Genomic DNA, 17,036 nt, shown 5'->3' with positions numbered 1-17,036 from the left:
AAACACATAATAAAAAGGGTTGGTATCACTAACCATTATGGGAATGTGAGCAAAAACCACAATGAGATGTCATTTTACTTCAAACAGAACACCTGATATTAAAGAGACAAAAATAACAATTATTGGCCAAAATGTAGACAAAGATGAATGCTGTATGCTGCTAATGAGAATGCAAATTAGCACAGACATTATAGAGAATAGTGTGGATGTTCTTCAGAAGACAAATTGAAGATAGATGTGACATGCTGCTGCCATCATAGTTTTATTTTTCACTTTTTGTCTACTAGGTTGTTTATGATTCTTCTGTGATTATCTAGAATTCATTTATGTAGTCTTACTGCTAACAAATTTTTGGTTATGTACACTCTTAGTAAAATTTTCCAGAATGTTAATTATCTTTTCATTGTCTTTAAACTGTTTTAAAATGAGTTTTAACATAAGCAAAAATCTCCATCTTTTAGTGTCTGGTTAAAAAATATTTTCCTACCCTGTTGGCTCAATGATTCTCTTTCAGGTTTTCCACAAATGGTTTTAAAGTTTTGTTTTTCACTTTTAAATCCTTAATCTGTCTAAAATTTTTTTTTTCAGTTGGCATGAACCAGAGGCTGATTTCATCTTTTCCATATGGTAACTGTTTTACCAGCTTCATTTATTAAACGGCCCTTCCTTCCCTCTGCTGAGCAGATTTGCCATTTCTGTCTTATATCACGGGTGAATTTGTCTTGGGTATATTTTATTCTACTGATCATTTTATCTATACCTGATGCAATAATACATTCTTGTAACCATATATCTTTATCATAGTCCTAAAACCAGAGAAGGCAAACAACTTAAGCTTGTTTTCTCTTTTCAGGTGTATTCTGAATACATTTTATCTTTTAAAAGATTCTGTGATCTTCAAGCCACATAAAAGAATTTTGGGAATATATGGTGATATTGTACTGATTTTATTTCTAGATCAATTGAGGAAAATGAAAATCTTTAAGATATTATGCCCTTTTATACTATAAAGGATCATATTTCATTTATTTAGGTTTCAAAAATATATCTTAATAACATTTAAAAATCTTACATAAAGTTGTGTGTATATCTACTATTAAACTCATTCCCAACTATTTCACATTGCTGGTATTATTATAAGTCATGTACAGTACATTTTTAATAGCTTGCTGCTGATTAGTAAAAATGTAATGAATCTCGTATGTTAATCAGAGGCTGATCCCTTATCCATTAGGCAACTGGGTCACCACTCTTGCATGTTAATCGTATACATAGCCACTTTGTGACTTTTCTGTTGTTTCTACTAATATGAAGGCATACTACTTGAGTTTCTGTGGAATTCAATTCATCATCTATAAAAAAACCTTCAAGCCATCACAAGTTGATTTCTTCGTTTCTAATTCTTATATTTTGTATTTGTCTTCATATACTCAATAGGCCCTCACATTCAATATTAATAAAAGTGGTAATAATGGAGTTTCATGTACAGCTCTAGTTCCTCTTGCCCTGCTGGTGAAGCCTCTGGGAGACAGTAATGCCCCAAGAAACTGAGTTCCCACCACCCATATGGGAGATGTGGATGAAGTCATATCTCCCAACTCCAGCTCATATCTTCCGGTTCACTGTCTAAATGCTTATAACAACCTGGAAAGCACTAGTCCAAAGCCGGGAGCTGGGAGTTCATTCCAGGTCTCACATATGGATGGCAGGAGCACAGTTACTGGAGCCATCAACACCACTTTAAATGATCAGTAATAGCAAGAAACTAGAATCATCAGTCAGAGCCAGGGCTTTAATCCAGGAACATGAATGTGGGACTTGGGAAGTGTCTTACCCATTAGGCTGAATGTTTACCTGAGAAAAGTGTTCTTTTTATTAAAATACATTTTATATTGCAAAAAAAGAAAATTTTTCTTAGCAAAGAAATTCTTATACTGTTTTCTGTATTAATCTGTTTATACGGCAATTCATCCCACTACCTGGGATAAATAAAAGTTGGTTGTGAATCTTTTCTATATGCTATTTTGTTTTATTTACTAATATTTGGTTTGGAGTTTTGTGTTGTATTCATTGGCTAAAAGAACCCATTTCGTATATTTATACAAGACTGAAAATATCTCTTTCTGTAAGTATTGGCAAAAGTCTTGACCTACTTTTTTTTTGTAGGAAATTTTGCCCATTAAATCTTTTTTTTTTTTTCATAAAAAGCCACTACAGGTTGATTTAATATTTTTAACTTCCTTTTCAATTTTGGGCAATTTGTATTTTTCACGGATTTGCATGCTTCTTCAAAGATGTTGGAACTATTGGTCTTTAGTACTGATGATATTGTTTCATTCTCTTTTGAGATACTGTTTATTCACAGTTATGCCCCTTTTTTATTTAAAACAGTATATGTGTCCTCTCTTTTTCTTGATCAGTATCACCAGACATCTTTCTCTATTTGTTATCACTTTTTGCCAAAAGAATACTGACTGCATTTGTATATTTCTTTTTCTGTTTCAGTAATATCACTTTGTATTTATTATTTATTTATTTGGACTTGTTCTTCTGGACTTCTTATTTAACTTCTTAAGGTCCTTAAGGCCCAAATAAGGTGTGGCATGGTAGCCTAGCAACTAAAGTCTTCACTTTGCACGCACCAGGATCCCATATGGACACTGATTCTAATCCCGGCAGCCAAACTTCCCATCCAGCTCCCTGCTTGTGGCCTAGGAAAGCAGTCGAGGACGGCCCAAAGCTTTGGGAACCTGCACCTGCATAGGAGACCCAGAAGAAGTTCCTGGCTCCTGGCTTCTGACTGGCGCAGAACCGGCCGTTGAGGTCACTTAGGGAGTGAAATCATCAGACGGAAGATCTTTTTCTCTGTCTCTCCTCCTCACTGTATATCTGACTTAACAATAAAAATGAAAAAAAGTCTTAAAAAAAGATTGATATTTATAACTTGTTGGGATTTCTCCCTCTTTAATATGGATAGATAAGACTATACATTTTCCTCAAAATGCTACTTTCATTATGTCCTAGAAATTTACTTGCATAAGGTTCATGTTACATCTCATCCAGATATTTTTAAGTTCAAATATATGTTTTGCTCATAAGGTCCACGTGACTCAGTTGTATGTTCTTTGGCGCAACCCTCCTGGAGGACCTTCTAATGTTCTGGATTGCACTTACTGTTGTCACAACTTTGAGATATTCAGTTAAGTGGGTCAAACCAACTAAAATGTGGTATAGGTTTTCACTAAATCTCAAAGAAATTTCCAATTTTTAAAAGATTTATTTTTATTGGAAAAACAGATTTATAGAGAGTAGGAAAGACAGAGAGTTCGTCTGTCTGCCAGTTCACTGTCCAAGTGGCTGTAACAGCCAGAAATTAGCTGATTCGAATCCAGGAGCCAGGAGCTTCTTTTTGGTCTCCCATGTCAGTGCAGGGTCTCAGGGCTTTGGGTCATCCTCTACTGCTTTCCCAAGCCACAAGCAGGGGGCTGGATGAGAAACAGAGCAGCTGGGACACAAACCGGCACACACAAGGGATCCTGGCTCACACAAGGTGAGGATTTAGCCACTAGGCTATCAGGCTTGGCCCAGAAATGTCCAAATATTATGCCTTTTTATTAATGATAGGGACAATAAGACACAGTATACTCTCATAGAGCATTCTTCAGCATATCAAGGATCAATGGGCTTCCAGAAACTTTCCTAAAATAGCATACCCTTGATTTTCAGTAGTTTTGTCTCCTGTCCACCAAGGCATCTGGAGTTCCTGCTTATCATATCTTCCTACTGGAATATTATCAATGATGTAGCTTAGCATAATGTCATGCAAGATGATCAAAGTTCCAGTGTAGGAAATTATGAGAGAGAAGAAATAGTGCATATGTAAGTATCGTTCTTGTCAGGTTAATGAAAATTGCTTCTGGTCTTCACTGCTTAGTGGTACAAGGATTAAAAAACAAGGAATTTGCCAGATTGGTAACTGCATCGCAGGTGCTGGAGACTGTTGATTTGCTCCAATCTCTTTAAAAGACTACCTCTAGAACAGCAGCTGCAAACTGGAGTTTCTCACTGATTAAGCTGAAGATATCTCCCTGCCAGTCGATAAGACCTGACTCTTCAGCAAAGGCAAAACAGGTCACGTAAATGGGATGTGATAGGACTCACGATGCCTGCACACAACTTTAGTGGTATCACTACTTTTTGTGCTTCTCCCAGAAACAGTGCATTACTTTTGGTTTGTCATTTTAGTTAAGGAAGGAATTTCACAGGCTTTTGCATTACACTCTATGGAAGAAAATTGCAAGGGAAGTTCAATTTTGGCATTTGCAAACTGGGGCAATAATGACAGAATTAGTGCCCAGGCCCACTGCATCAACACTGAGGTGGCCACAGCTCGGTTTTGTCATTTGAGTCCTTTAAACTCTTGTATCTACCAGTAGATCCAAAGGGCTTTCTGAATCTCCAAGGATTGGGACATTTCAAAGCCTGTGTCCAATTATTTCTAAAGGTTATAGGTATTTCTCTTTCCCCCACTATACAGTTATCCTGAAAATGACTACAGATTTCTTTTGGTACAAATAGGAAGAAAGATGTACAGGTTATCTTTGTGGTGATATTATAAGAGTCTTTCTCAAGGGACACCTGTTGTATAAATTGATTCAGCTTGAGGAACTGGGGTAGAAACTATAATGCTAGATACATTAAGCATGACCTTTCTCGGTTACTCAGCTATTTTATTCTGAGGACCTCATGAATAACTATGCGCTAGCTAAGTCCTTTGAATGTGAAGCCCTTATGGATAACACTCTGGCTCTGCCGCTTAACACAGTGAAAACGTTCACATTGCCCCTGGTGGTGAAGTGCTGCCACTTGGCAGCTGTCACTGTTTTATGCCATCATTTGCATTGGAATAAAGCAGCCCATTTTAGTGGTGGAGTTCTCAGCTTCATATATACTCCAAAGCAAGTGTGACAACCACAACCACAATACCTGCTTTACTTTAATCCATTTTCTTTTTTCTTTTCTTTTTTTTTTTGTGGTAAAATGTAACAGAAACAGAAAAGTACACTAAATGTACAACTTGGTGAACTATTTGTAGCATAATGCAGATTGCAAAACAGAGCAATGCCTGCAATCCAGAAAGCCTCGGTGTGCCACTTCCCACCAAAGAGTAGCTACTATTCCCACTTTTGTAATATCCTCCATCGCACAACAAAACAAAATTTGAATTGTTTTTAAATCCTGTTTAAATTGAAGTATATATTGGCTATAAGTGATAAATGGAACTATATTTTGTCTGGCTCATCATTACAGCTGGGAGAATAATTCAAGTTTTAGGATATAATTTGTTATTTTGGGTCCGGTGTGGTATCCTAGTGGCTAAAGTCCTCAACATAGTCACTGGTTCTAAACCCGGCGGTCCTGCTTCCCATTCAGCATCCTGCTTGTGGCCTGGGGAAGCAGTCGAGGACGGCCCAAAGTCTTGGGACACTGCACCCATGTGGGAGATCCAGAAGAAGTTCCTGGTTCTTGGTTTTGGATTGGCGCAGCACCAGACATTGCAGTCACTTGGGGAGTGAAACAACGGACGGAAGGTCTTCCTCTCTTATAAATTTCGTTTTTTTTTAAAAGATTTATTTTATTTTGATTGGAAAGTCAGATATATATAGAGGAGGAGAGACAGAGAGGAAGACCTTCCATCCGTTGTTTCATCCCCCAAGCTGCTGCAACGGCTGGTGCTGTGCCAATCAGAAGCCAGGAGCCAGGAACTTCTTCCGGGTTTCCCACGCAGGTGCAGGGTCCCAAAGCTTTGGGCCGTCCTCAACTGCTTTCCCAAAGCCACAAGCAGGGAGCTGGATGGGAACTGGGGCTGCACAGACTAGGACCTTAACCACTAGGCCACCATAAATTCCATGTTTTAAAAAGTCCCAAAGTGATGTCCTGTCTATGTCCTCTGTATAAATTTGTAATCATTTATCTTCTAGAAGCTAGTACAGTTAGTTATTTTAAAATCTATGTCTAGAAATTTTAGTATCTGGAGTCCTGTGGTTCTATTTCTATGCTCTGTTTTTGCTTCTGTTTCTTGTTTATATTGCCGGGTTTGGTTCATCTTCCATGTGCACCAGATTGTATATCAAACATTTGTTGTAGAAATAATGTGAAGCTTCTTTTCTGTAGTATTGTCTGTTGCTTCTGCCAGACATCTAAGAAACAGCAATCTGGGATCACCTTCTTATAGCACTGGAATTGAGTCACTAAAATGATTCAGAGATAAACTGCAATCTGTGTAAACAACTGTTTAACTTCCAATTCATTCTAAATATTAGGGTGTAACTTTCTGGGTTTCCTACTCAAATTGTACAAAGTTTGCCTGGGATTCTGCGTTAGCTGGTCTTGATAAGGTGTGGCTAGCTGTCTGAGACAGTGCATTGAATCCATTGATTTTGTTTTTAAAGATGTGTCTTTATACACAAATTCAATCAAAATGTGCTCTTTCATTTTAGAGCATCATCTGAACATGTTCCTAAGATGTATTTCTCAAGTTGAGGCTGACAGACTTGGAGTCTTTCTCAATCCTTTTCTCCCAATACAGTCTCAGGAAATATTATTGTGGATTATTTCAGTAAGGTGAAGGTGCTCACCTTCATCAACTCATATTGAGTCTTTAGCTGGTGAAGAAAACTCAATTAGTTTAGTGTATGCATATTTTTATGGATTCCTGGAGTTTTATGATTTCTGGGTGTAACATTCAACAATATTTTTTCCTTTTGGTGTATCATTGTTATAAACCAGTTTTTTTCCATTGTAACCTCTGTAATATTTAATTGTCAAAGCACTCTCTTATAAATTAGATATGATTGCTACATCCATTTTATGAATGAGAACCTGAGTCACTGTGGGTTTAATTACTTTGCTCTGGGCTATACAGCGAAACAAGTATTAGTGCTGCTAGGATTCCAATCCAAACTTATCTGACTTTCAGGCTGATATAATTTCTACAAATTGCCACCCCTCCCCCCAAAAAACACCTCATTATTAGAAATTAGTTTACCACATTAGTTCTTGTTTAATGGCCTTGCGGAAGGGCAAAGTATAAAATGGACAGTCAATAGCCAAAGGAGGAGTATAAATTTGATTGGCTATTGAATTTCAGGGAAGTACTTAGGGACAGAGAGCTCTAGAGGTAATAGACCCTTGCAGTAGCAGCATCACAGTTTGGAGTGCCACCAAAGGAATTTTCTTCACCAGTGCATTGTTTTTATCACTTTGGCCTAACATTAAGACTTTGGGGTATATCCCAGGAGCAAAGTAGAGGCATCCCAGGCCCTCTAAGAGAAAAAGTCCTGAAACTATTACATGAGGTGATGAATATGTTCATTAGGTTGATTATGGCCTGCACTGGGTCCCAAATGCTTGCTTTCTCCCTGTGTACTAGCTGCATTTTAAAAATAATTTTTTCCAAGGCAAAACTAGTGTCAAGGCGAGGCATGGAGGCAGAGAGATGTGCCTGGGATATCTTGCACTGCCTTCCCAGGTGAATTAGCAGGGAGCTTAATTGGAATTGTAGCAGCCAGGACTCAAACTGGCATGCTGGTATTACTGGCAGCAGCCTAATCTACTGACCCACAGACTAGTCCCTAGTTACATTTTTCACCTTAGAAAGGTAAAAGGCTTGGGTATAGCATTGCAGCATGGCAAGTTTAGCCTCTGCCTGTGACACCAATGTCCCATATGGGTGCCAGTTTGAGACCCAGCTGCTCCATTTACAATCCAGCTCCATTTACTGGAAACAGCAGATGATGGCCCAAGAGCTTGAACCCTGCATCTACAAGGGAGACCAAGAAGAAGTTTTGCGTTCCTGGACTTGGCTTGGCCCAGGCCCAGGCCTTCTGGCCATCTGGGGAGTAAATCAGCTGATAGAAGTATCTGTTTTTCTCTCTCTGTAACTGTGCCTTAAAAAAGAAGAAAGAAAGAAAGAAAGAAAGAAAGAAAGAAAGAAAGAAAGAAAGAAAGAAAGAAAGAAAGAAAGAAAGAAAGAAAGAAAGGAAGGAAGGAAGGAAGGAAGGAAGGAAGGAAGGAAGGAAGGAAGGAAGAAAGAAAGAAAGAAAGAAAGAAAGAAAGAAAGAAAGAAAGAAAGAAAGAAAGAAAGAAAGAAAGAAAGAAAGAAAGAAAGAAAGAGATGAAAAGGTTATCGGCAATGACTGGAACAACCCATCTTATTTTACCCAACCTTGCAGCTTTTCCTGCCTTTCTAGGTACTAAACACTAAGATAAAACATGAAACTATAAGTGAAAGAAAGTTTCAGAATTTTCCTGACATAGAACTAAAGTATTCTCCATTTATTTATTAAATACAGATTTCAAAATTTGTTCCTCTTGGTAAAAGATAAGGTGGGGAATAGTTGACATGCTAACATTGTGCAGGATGAGTTTGAACGGATATAACTAACTCACCACCCAAAAATCTTTGCCTGGTACAATTGGACATTCTTGGCTAGTGTATGTGTTATAACAGCTCATTCTCACTATTGATCCTTATTAGTTGGAAGAAAGAACAGATCCAAGGATTGGAGCAAAGGGAGGGTTAAATCTGAATGTGTAGTGAAGAAAGGGTTGAAATGTGGGGTGTTCATGAAAGGGGGGCACAGATGCAGTGACTGAGTTGGAGCCCTTTGGGCAGCCAGCATTCCTGGATACCCAAAGGCGTTTGGAGCTGAATAAAATTGACCACTTCAGTAAAGCTACACCCACCTGCATAGTGAGGGTGCAAGTTGGAGAGCATGGCAACCAGCATCACAAATAGGAGTGAAATGGGGCCTAAGGATCTCCTCTATTTCTCTCCACTAGCATAGCAGAAGGCCACAGAGACAAGACTGTGACATTGGGAAGGACTAGGTCCATAGTTCCCACCAGACCACTGATTCCTGGTCTTCACCCTCTCTCATTGTTTTATACTCAACTAAGGATCACGTGCACGCTGAGGCCCTTAGGGATGCAGGGACAAAATGTATGACAGAACTGAAGCAAATGAGAAGTAGGTGCTTAGTATAATGTTACTGAACAATGTGTTTAAATAATACTCACAAAAGTTAAAATTCTTGCAAACCCAGAATCAAATTCTAAAATATTTGGATGTCTAAATTTTGTTTCAACCAATGACAACATTTTTGAGGACTCATTTTTGATTCTGTCATTGTACAATGCTCAATTTCACTGAAATTATGCACTCATCTGATCTATATTCTACAACACTAACAGTTTTTTCATTCATTTCCAAGCCAATTTGGAGTAAAGACTGCCAACTGTGTCATATTAACAGTGACTATGAAATGGACTATTTTCCTGTAGTGGCTAAGATGAGAATAGAATATGGAAAATAAAATGGGCTTTAAAAATTCAATTTACAGTAGATATATATATATATATGAATAATTTATGTGTCTTTAGTTTTTAACATAATAATTAAGGTACCACTGATTTATTACAAAAAGTTAAAGTATGTTTAATGATACTGCTTTATCTGTGCATTTAAAATTAAAATATAAATCAAAGGTATCATTAAATATAATTTCACCTTACTGTGTATTTCAAAGACCATGGGTTATTTTATACTAATGCTCCTAATCTCTTAATTCAGCTAAAAAAGAGATGATTCTAAGAAGTGACATGATAAATAATTTAAAGCATTACATTTTTTTGCCATAATCCTGACAAGAGAAGTGAAAGATGATCTGAGGTGGCAGAGGTTCTAGATTGCTGAAAAGGTATTAGCATTCTTATACAAAGTTTTGGCATCTCAAAGAGCAAGTTATGCTTTTTGACAGTCTCTAATTGAAAGATTTACAAAGATTCAAAATTAATAGTGGTTTTATTGATTTACAGAGAATTTGTAGGATCACTGTTCTGTCTATTGCTTATGATCACCACAAAGAAATGAGAAATTTAGCTCCTGCACATCAAATAAGGAGTTCGACCCAGAGGACCAGAGAACAGATGTTTGTGGTGAATCATGATGGAATGGCAACCCTAGCAAGAGAAAGAAAAACATCAAGATCCAAAGCCTTGCTTTCTTCTATGGGAAGATGTATCTTGCGTTAACCCAGCATTTCCAGTGACTGTGTCTGATGATTATTTTTAGCTTAAAAAATGGTACTAGAATAGCAGCTGGTTAGTTTTTTTTTATCTCCAAGGCATTCTACATGCTTTGAAGGCATTTTATTATTATTATTATTATTATTATTATTATTATTATTCTGCACTATAATCTTGCCAGGTGACAATATTCATCACCCCCCTCCTCCTGAGGCAATTTAAAGAAAGAAAAACAAAGATAACAAACAAGGAACAGATGAGTAGCAGAACCAGGATTTTAAAAACAACAGAAAATTTTCTCAGATTTTGATGCCTCTGCACCAAGCTTTGCTGCCTCGCTTCAATGTGCATGATCTAAAATAACCAGCATGCAGCGAGAGTCCCACAAAATGAATTTAAGTTAATTAGTGATGCTTTTGACAAGTGTGAGTTTTCTTTGGTACCTTCAAGGGAAGTGAGACAACAGTTTTTCATATTCCTAAGATGTAGTATTGTATTCTAAGAAGTAAACATTCTTGTGGGGGTGGGCGTGGAGCTAGGTGCTGGAGATAGTTCTTATTGCAGGTCTTAAGTTGTTCCTGACATTTTAATGTTAACCTGCTCAAAGTAGGCATTCTTAGGTAGCAGGAGCTTCAAAATTTATTGAAAGATTTTTGCCTTGAAGTTTCGAGCAAATTGAAAGGCCATCTGTCACTGACATAAAGTGATAAAGCTACTCCTGATATTTGTTCCTATTATTTAACAATACTTTCTAATAACATATGATTCTGATTGCGTTAACACTTCAGCTATTCTGTACAGTAAGGAAAATAATAGTCTGTTTAATCCAGTTTACCAGGCATATACCTGTTTTCAAATACTAAGCAAGACAGCAGTATCAGATCCTTGCCAGTAAAGTGATATTGAGGATCCTTATTTTTTTTTAATCTGGAAGACAGTGTACAATCACACAATGTCACTGAAGCATCTTAATAGTTTTTCTTGTGCCACAAGTGAGCGGAAGTGACAGCTGACAGTTTCAATTACTAAAATACTGGGGAAGAGTGTTGATCTAGAAATACAGAGCACTATGTAATTGCCTTATGGAGCTCCCTTTCTGTAAAATTGGTCTAAACTTCTCGGTGTTTTTAAAAGTACTCATGTCAAAACCGGAAGCCTTAACCTACAGCATTGCTCTTGGAATTCTAAGTCCAATTTAGAGCAATATTACAGAGGTAATATTAGCTCCGGATGTAGTAAAGGCATTTTTCCTAAGTATCAAATGCTTGTTTTTAAGCTCTAGCATGTTGTTTTGTTTTTCTTCCCATGATTTGGCTTTGCTTTTAGTATAATGCAGAGGATTTTCTTCTCTGGGTGATAAAAGTCCAAACTCCAATCAGTTGATTTAGAGGATTGTGTATAACTGATTTCACCCTTTCTGGTAAATATGCTGATGCTTGTTGGTGTCTGACTTTCCTTTGGCAAGAAGCTTCTTGGTGATTATAAAAATAATAATAAAAATTGATTTCCTTTCTGTGAGGTCAACAGAGGATTTCCAGTCTGATGCTTTTTTTTCCCCCCTGCTCTTTTTAGAAACCCAAGCTGATGGAACAGTTGCTTGCCTTTCTGACAAATCAATCAAAAGTAAAAAGGTAAAAGGCTGAGATGTAAGGAGAAATTTCTTGACAGCATAGGAAAACATGGGAATGAGATTTAATAAAGTTGTGCAATATTAGGCAGTGATGCCCTCCCGAACACGAAGCTGCCATGGCTTGTGATGCGAGAGGGAGATCCAGTGCAATGGTTGTCACTAATTTGTACCCATCTTCTCATGTTTGATGCTGCTGATACCCAATTTTAGGATAAGAAAGGAAATGACAAAGACCAAGAGAGACAAGATGACATCTAGCACTTCTTTACAACTCTGGGGTTTGAAGGCTAATAGCAATGATGCTTGGTCTTTACCACTGAGTTAAATCAAATAACTTTAGCCTGGCATTTGAAGTCCTTCAAAATTTGGCTCACTGCATGTTTCTGGGTCTCCCTCAATCATACTTTCCAGACATGCTAGGGTACAAACTAACACTGGTTCTGCCCTTTCCTCACGGAATGCATTACCACATTTTGCCATGTATATTTGGCCACATTTAGCTTCTGGCCTTCACACTATTCCTCTGAACTTGAAACCTTATCTCTCTCACCTTTACTTCCTCCTTGCTGTACAGGTGTCTATCGCTCTACATTTGTCAAAGTTGCTCCTGAAGGCCATCGTACTTCTGATTTCTTCTGCTTAGAATGTTTTTTCCCCTCCAGGAACTGAATGAACTTCTATCAGCTGCTTTGAAACTCTGTAATTTCAGATTTCCTATGAGTGTGCATTGACCAACCGTCTTCAAATTACAAATTCCATGGCCCTCCCCATATCACCTATCCTGCTTTACTTTTTCCAAAGCACATTTTCTGCTGTATGGTGCCATTTCCATGTATGGTATATTTCTTTGCTACTTGCCAAAACCATTAGAATTTAAGCTCCATTCTGGAAGAGAGTTTGTGTTCTTCACTTCTATCTAATCCAGCACCAAAAACAGCATCTGGCATATAGTGTGTCGGGTAACTATTCACCAAACAAATGACAGAGTCGATGACAGCATCATTTGCCTGAAATCCCACTTCTTCTATGTACCAATATCCTAAGGAAACCTGATACAACCCCTTTCTGAAACTTTCTCTGATTTCTCCCAGCATTTCTCCTCTTATGATTCTCCTCATGATATCCTATGATTCTCCTGTGATTTTTTTTTCTATCTGAAATAAACTTACTGAAATTTTACCTATACTGTAACAGTCTGTGAGCTATCTTCTTCCCCTTAATAAATACTTATTTCTGGAGGTAGGGTTTATATTGCCTCTCTGACCTCTTTCACAAAAGGAATTCAAAATTAATTTAAGAATTCCATTTCTGGAATGGCGGCATAAGCAGTTTGCTAGATAGCTGAGGAAAATTTGAACAAATATGAAAATTCTCTTAATGGTATATACCTAATTAAGACTTTTTTTTTCTAAGAAAATCTAATAAAATTCAGTAAATACAGTTGGAATTTGTGACCTATTCCCATTCTCAACTCTCCCCAATTCAGTTTCTTGGGAGTTCTGCTCCAGATGGGAATGACCAATAATATGGGGTTCCCTCCATCTTCAGCATTCCATATGAGCACTGGCTCAAATCCTGGATGCTCAATTTCTGAACTGGCTTGGTGTTACTGCCCCTGGAAATGCATCAGAAGAAAGCCAAGTATTTGGACCACTGCTACCCACATGGTAGACCTAGATAGAGTTTCTGGCTTCTGCTTCGACCTGGCCCAGCCCTAGCTGATGTGACTATCTGGAAAGTTAATCAGTACATGGACAATCTCAATCTCTTTCTCTCTCTCTCTCTCTCTCTCTCTCTCTCCCCCCTCTCCCTCCTTGACTTTATCCCTGTCTCCCTCTTTCCACAAAGATACAGCTATGAGGAAGCCTCTTGGGCTCAGAACAAATTTAAATTGAGTTGTTCTCAACTCAATTTAACTGGAGTTTATTATGGATAGATTTCTGTAGAAGGGCATTGCTGAAAATAAAAGGCAAATCAATCCCAATTAGTGGGGCATGACAGTTGAATGTGATATACAATTGACTAAAAGAGTCGTTCTGAAATCACAGTCATCCAGGATGACTGTGCATGTACGCAGGGTGATGTCTTTGGAGAGATGACACCAGAGGCATAACAATGGGAAAATGGTTCCAATAAAACAGTTTAAACAACCCATGAAACAAAACCAAAAGTGAAACTACAGGGAGTGATGAGGTAAGTCAATATCCAAAGTCTTTATAATATATTATTTAAAATATCCAATCTTCATGGAAAAGAAATATATTTTTTAAAAAGTAGGGAATTGTTAGCCAATTAGCAGTAAAAGAGGGAAAAAACAATGTGGAAATGATCGTAGATAACAGAAACATATAAAATTTAAGATATTAAAAATTTTAAAGAAAATATATTTTTGAATAAGTAATCTATATTTAATGGCGTAAAGCAAGTTATGTTTAAAAATGGGTAATCAAATAGACAATATCATTAAATGATAGAAACCATTTTAAAAATGAAGAACAAAATGGAAACTCTGGGGTTAAAATTGATAACTAAGAAGAACAATTTAGCAAAGAAGCCAACAGGAGATTTGAATTGATGAAAAAAAAATCAATGAACTTGAAGGTTGATTAGTAGAGATTATATAGTCCCCAAAACAGAAAAATCAGTGAAGAAAGATGAACAAAGGATAGGGCTAGCACAATACCTCAAAGATTAATCCTCCACCTACAGGTGCCTGCATCCCATATGGGCTCCAGTTCATGTCTCACCTGTTCCACTTCTGATCCAGCTCTCTGCTTATGGCCTGGGGAAGCTGAAGAAGATTGCTCAAGTCCTTGGGGCCCTGCACCCACATCAGAGAGCGAGAAGAGGCTCTTGGCTTCTGACTTCAGAATGACACAGCTCTGGCTACTGGGGCCATTTGGGGAATGAACTAGCAGATGGAAAAATATTTCCGTTTCTCTGTAAATCTACACTTGATCTTACCAAAAAGGCCGAGAAGTGATTTCTCTGTAAATCTAAAGTAAATATATCTTTTAAATGAAGAAGGACTTGAATAATCTGGGCATCATTAAGCCCAGTAAATTTTGCATAATAGCCATACAAGAAGAGGAGAGAAAGTAGCAAAGAATATTCCAAGAAACATGGATGAAAACTTTATTCATTTCATAAAACCATTAACCTACATTTCTGAGAAGTCCAATGAACTGCAAATAAGATAAACCTAAAGATATCCACATAATAAATATAAATAGATCCATATAATGCTGAATGATGTGGTATGTGTCTGATGCAGCAGTTAAAATGCAATTTGGGAGCCCTGCGTGGTAGCCTAGTGGGCACTGGTTCTAATCCCGGTAGCCCTGCTTCCCATCCAGCTCCCTGCTTGTGACATGGCAAAGCAATTGAGGATGGCCCAAGGCCTTGGGTCTCTGCAGCCATGTGCAAGAACTGGAGGAGGTTCCTGGCTCCTGGCTTCCGATTGGTGTAGCACCAGTCATTGTGGCCACTTAGGGAGTGAATCATTAGATGAAAGATCATCCTCTCTGTCTCTCCTCTGCTATATATACATATCTGACTTTGCAATAAAAACAAATAAATCTTTTTTAAAATGTGACTTTGGATGCCTTTATTACATATTTGAATGTTTGGGTTTCATTCCTGTTTTACTCAAAATTCCATTTTTTGCTAATGCAAACACTGGAATACACAGGTAATGGCTTAGGTGGCTGGGTCCCTGCCATCCATGTGGGAGACTCAAGTTGAGTTCTGGGCTTCTGGCTTCCTCTTGATCCAATGCACAGTTCTGGGCATCTGGGGAGTAAACCAGTGATGAAAGAACTCTGTATCTCTGTCTTTCCAATAACGTGGAAAAAAAGAGTTTCAAATGCTAAATTCCAAGGACAAAAGAATAATTTTAAGAGCAGCAAGAGAACAGAGGAAAATGATTCATGATACAAAAGAGAATTCCTGTAAGATAAACAAATGATTTCTCATCTGAAACACCAGAGGCCAAGAGGCAGTGGGATAACATATTCTAAGTGTGAAAAGGAAAAGAATAGCAATCAATCAAAAATTTCATACTTATCAAGACTTGCCTTCAAATATCAGGATTAAATAAGAATGATTCCAAGATGAGCTAATAATGAGGGACTGTATTCTAGCTGGATCAGCTTTATAAGAATCATTGATTCAGGTTCTTTGATATACAAGTCATGTGAATCCATATAAAAATACAAAGGCAATTAGGTAACTATAAAAGATCATATAAATGAATATTTTCTTTTGCTCTCTTTACTGGTTTAAAAAGCAATGGCATGGAAATACTGTGGGTGGCTTGTAACATACAGAAATGGAATCTATTTGATGTTAACCACACAAAGGAGGTAGGTGGGAGCAATTAAATGAAGGAAAGGTAAGCAGATGGTAAGTCAAATCTATAGGAATAAACGAAAAGAATCCACGATGGTAAATAAGAAGGTTAGTAATACAAACTATACAGATACATATATTTGCTATATATCTGTCTTCCTTTCTCCTTCTGGTTTCTCCAAAACACATAATATTACATAGTATTAATTAAAATAACGTACCTCTGGTTTGCATGCTTCAAAAAGCTTGTAGAAAATTGAACTAAAAGATAAGTTGATTTTAGTGCTAAATAAAAATTTCAAAGTCATTCATTCACAGATTTTTCATAATAATGTTTAAAGATTTTCTTTATTTCAGAGACATGGAGCTAGAGAGAGAGAGAGAACCCATCCACTGGTTCACTCTGGAAACAGCTGCAGTGGTCAGGACCAGCCAGGCCAAGGTCAAGGGACAGGAACTGAATGCAGATTTTGTATGTGGCTGAGAGGGACGCAACTGCTATACCTCTTCTGGGTCTATATTGGCAGGAAGCTCTTATTGGGAAACATCTGAACCCAAGCTCTCCAATATGGTGATGTACATATCTTAATTGCTGGACTAAATACCCATCTCCTTCATGACATTTTTGAAGACCTTTTGTATGCATGGATTTGAAAATATTTTTGTGGGGTTGTCCTTGTGTCCTTGTCCTTGTCCTTGTGTCCTTGTCACAGTAGGTTAGGCTGCTGCCTGTAACTTTTACATCTCATATGGGTTCTGGTCCCAGCTACTCTACTTCCTATCCAGATCTCTAATATACCTATGAAAGCAACAAAAGATGGCTTCAGTGATTGGGCCCCTGTCACACACATGGGAGAACTGGATGGAGTCCCTGACCTTGGCCTGGCCCAGTCCCAGCTGCAATAGCCAGTTGGCAAGCGCATCACCAGATACGAGATCTCTCTCTCTTTCTCTCTCCACTCCTAAC

This window comes from Ochotona curzoniae, unplaced genomic scaffold (genome assembly GCF_017591425.1).
Source record: "Ochotona curzoniae isolate NIBS_2020 unplaced genomic scaffold, NIBS_Ocur_1.0 scaffold_1852, whole genome shotgun sequence".
In the NCBI taxonomy this organism is placed as follows: Eukaryota; Metazoa; Chordata; class Mammalia; order Lagomorpha; family Ochotonidae; genus Ochotona; species Ochotona curzoniae.
Note: the sequence above shows the minus strand (reverse complement) of the source record.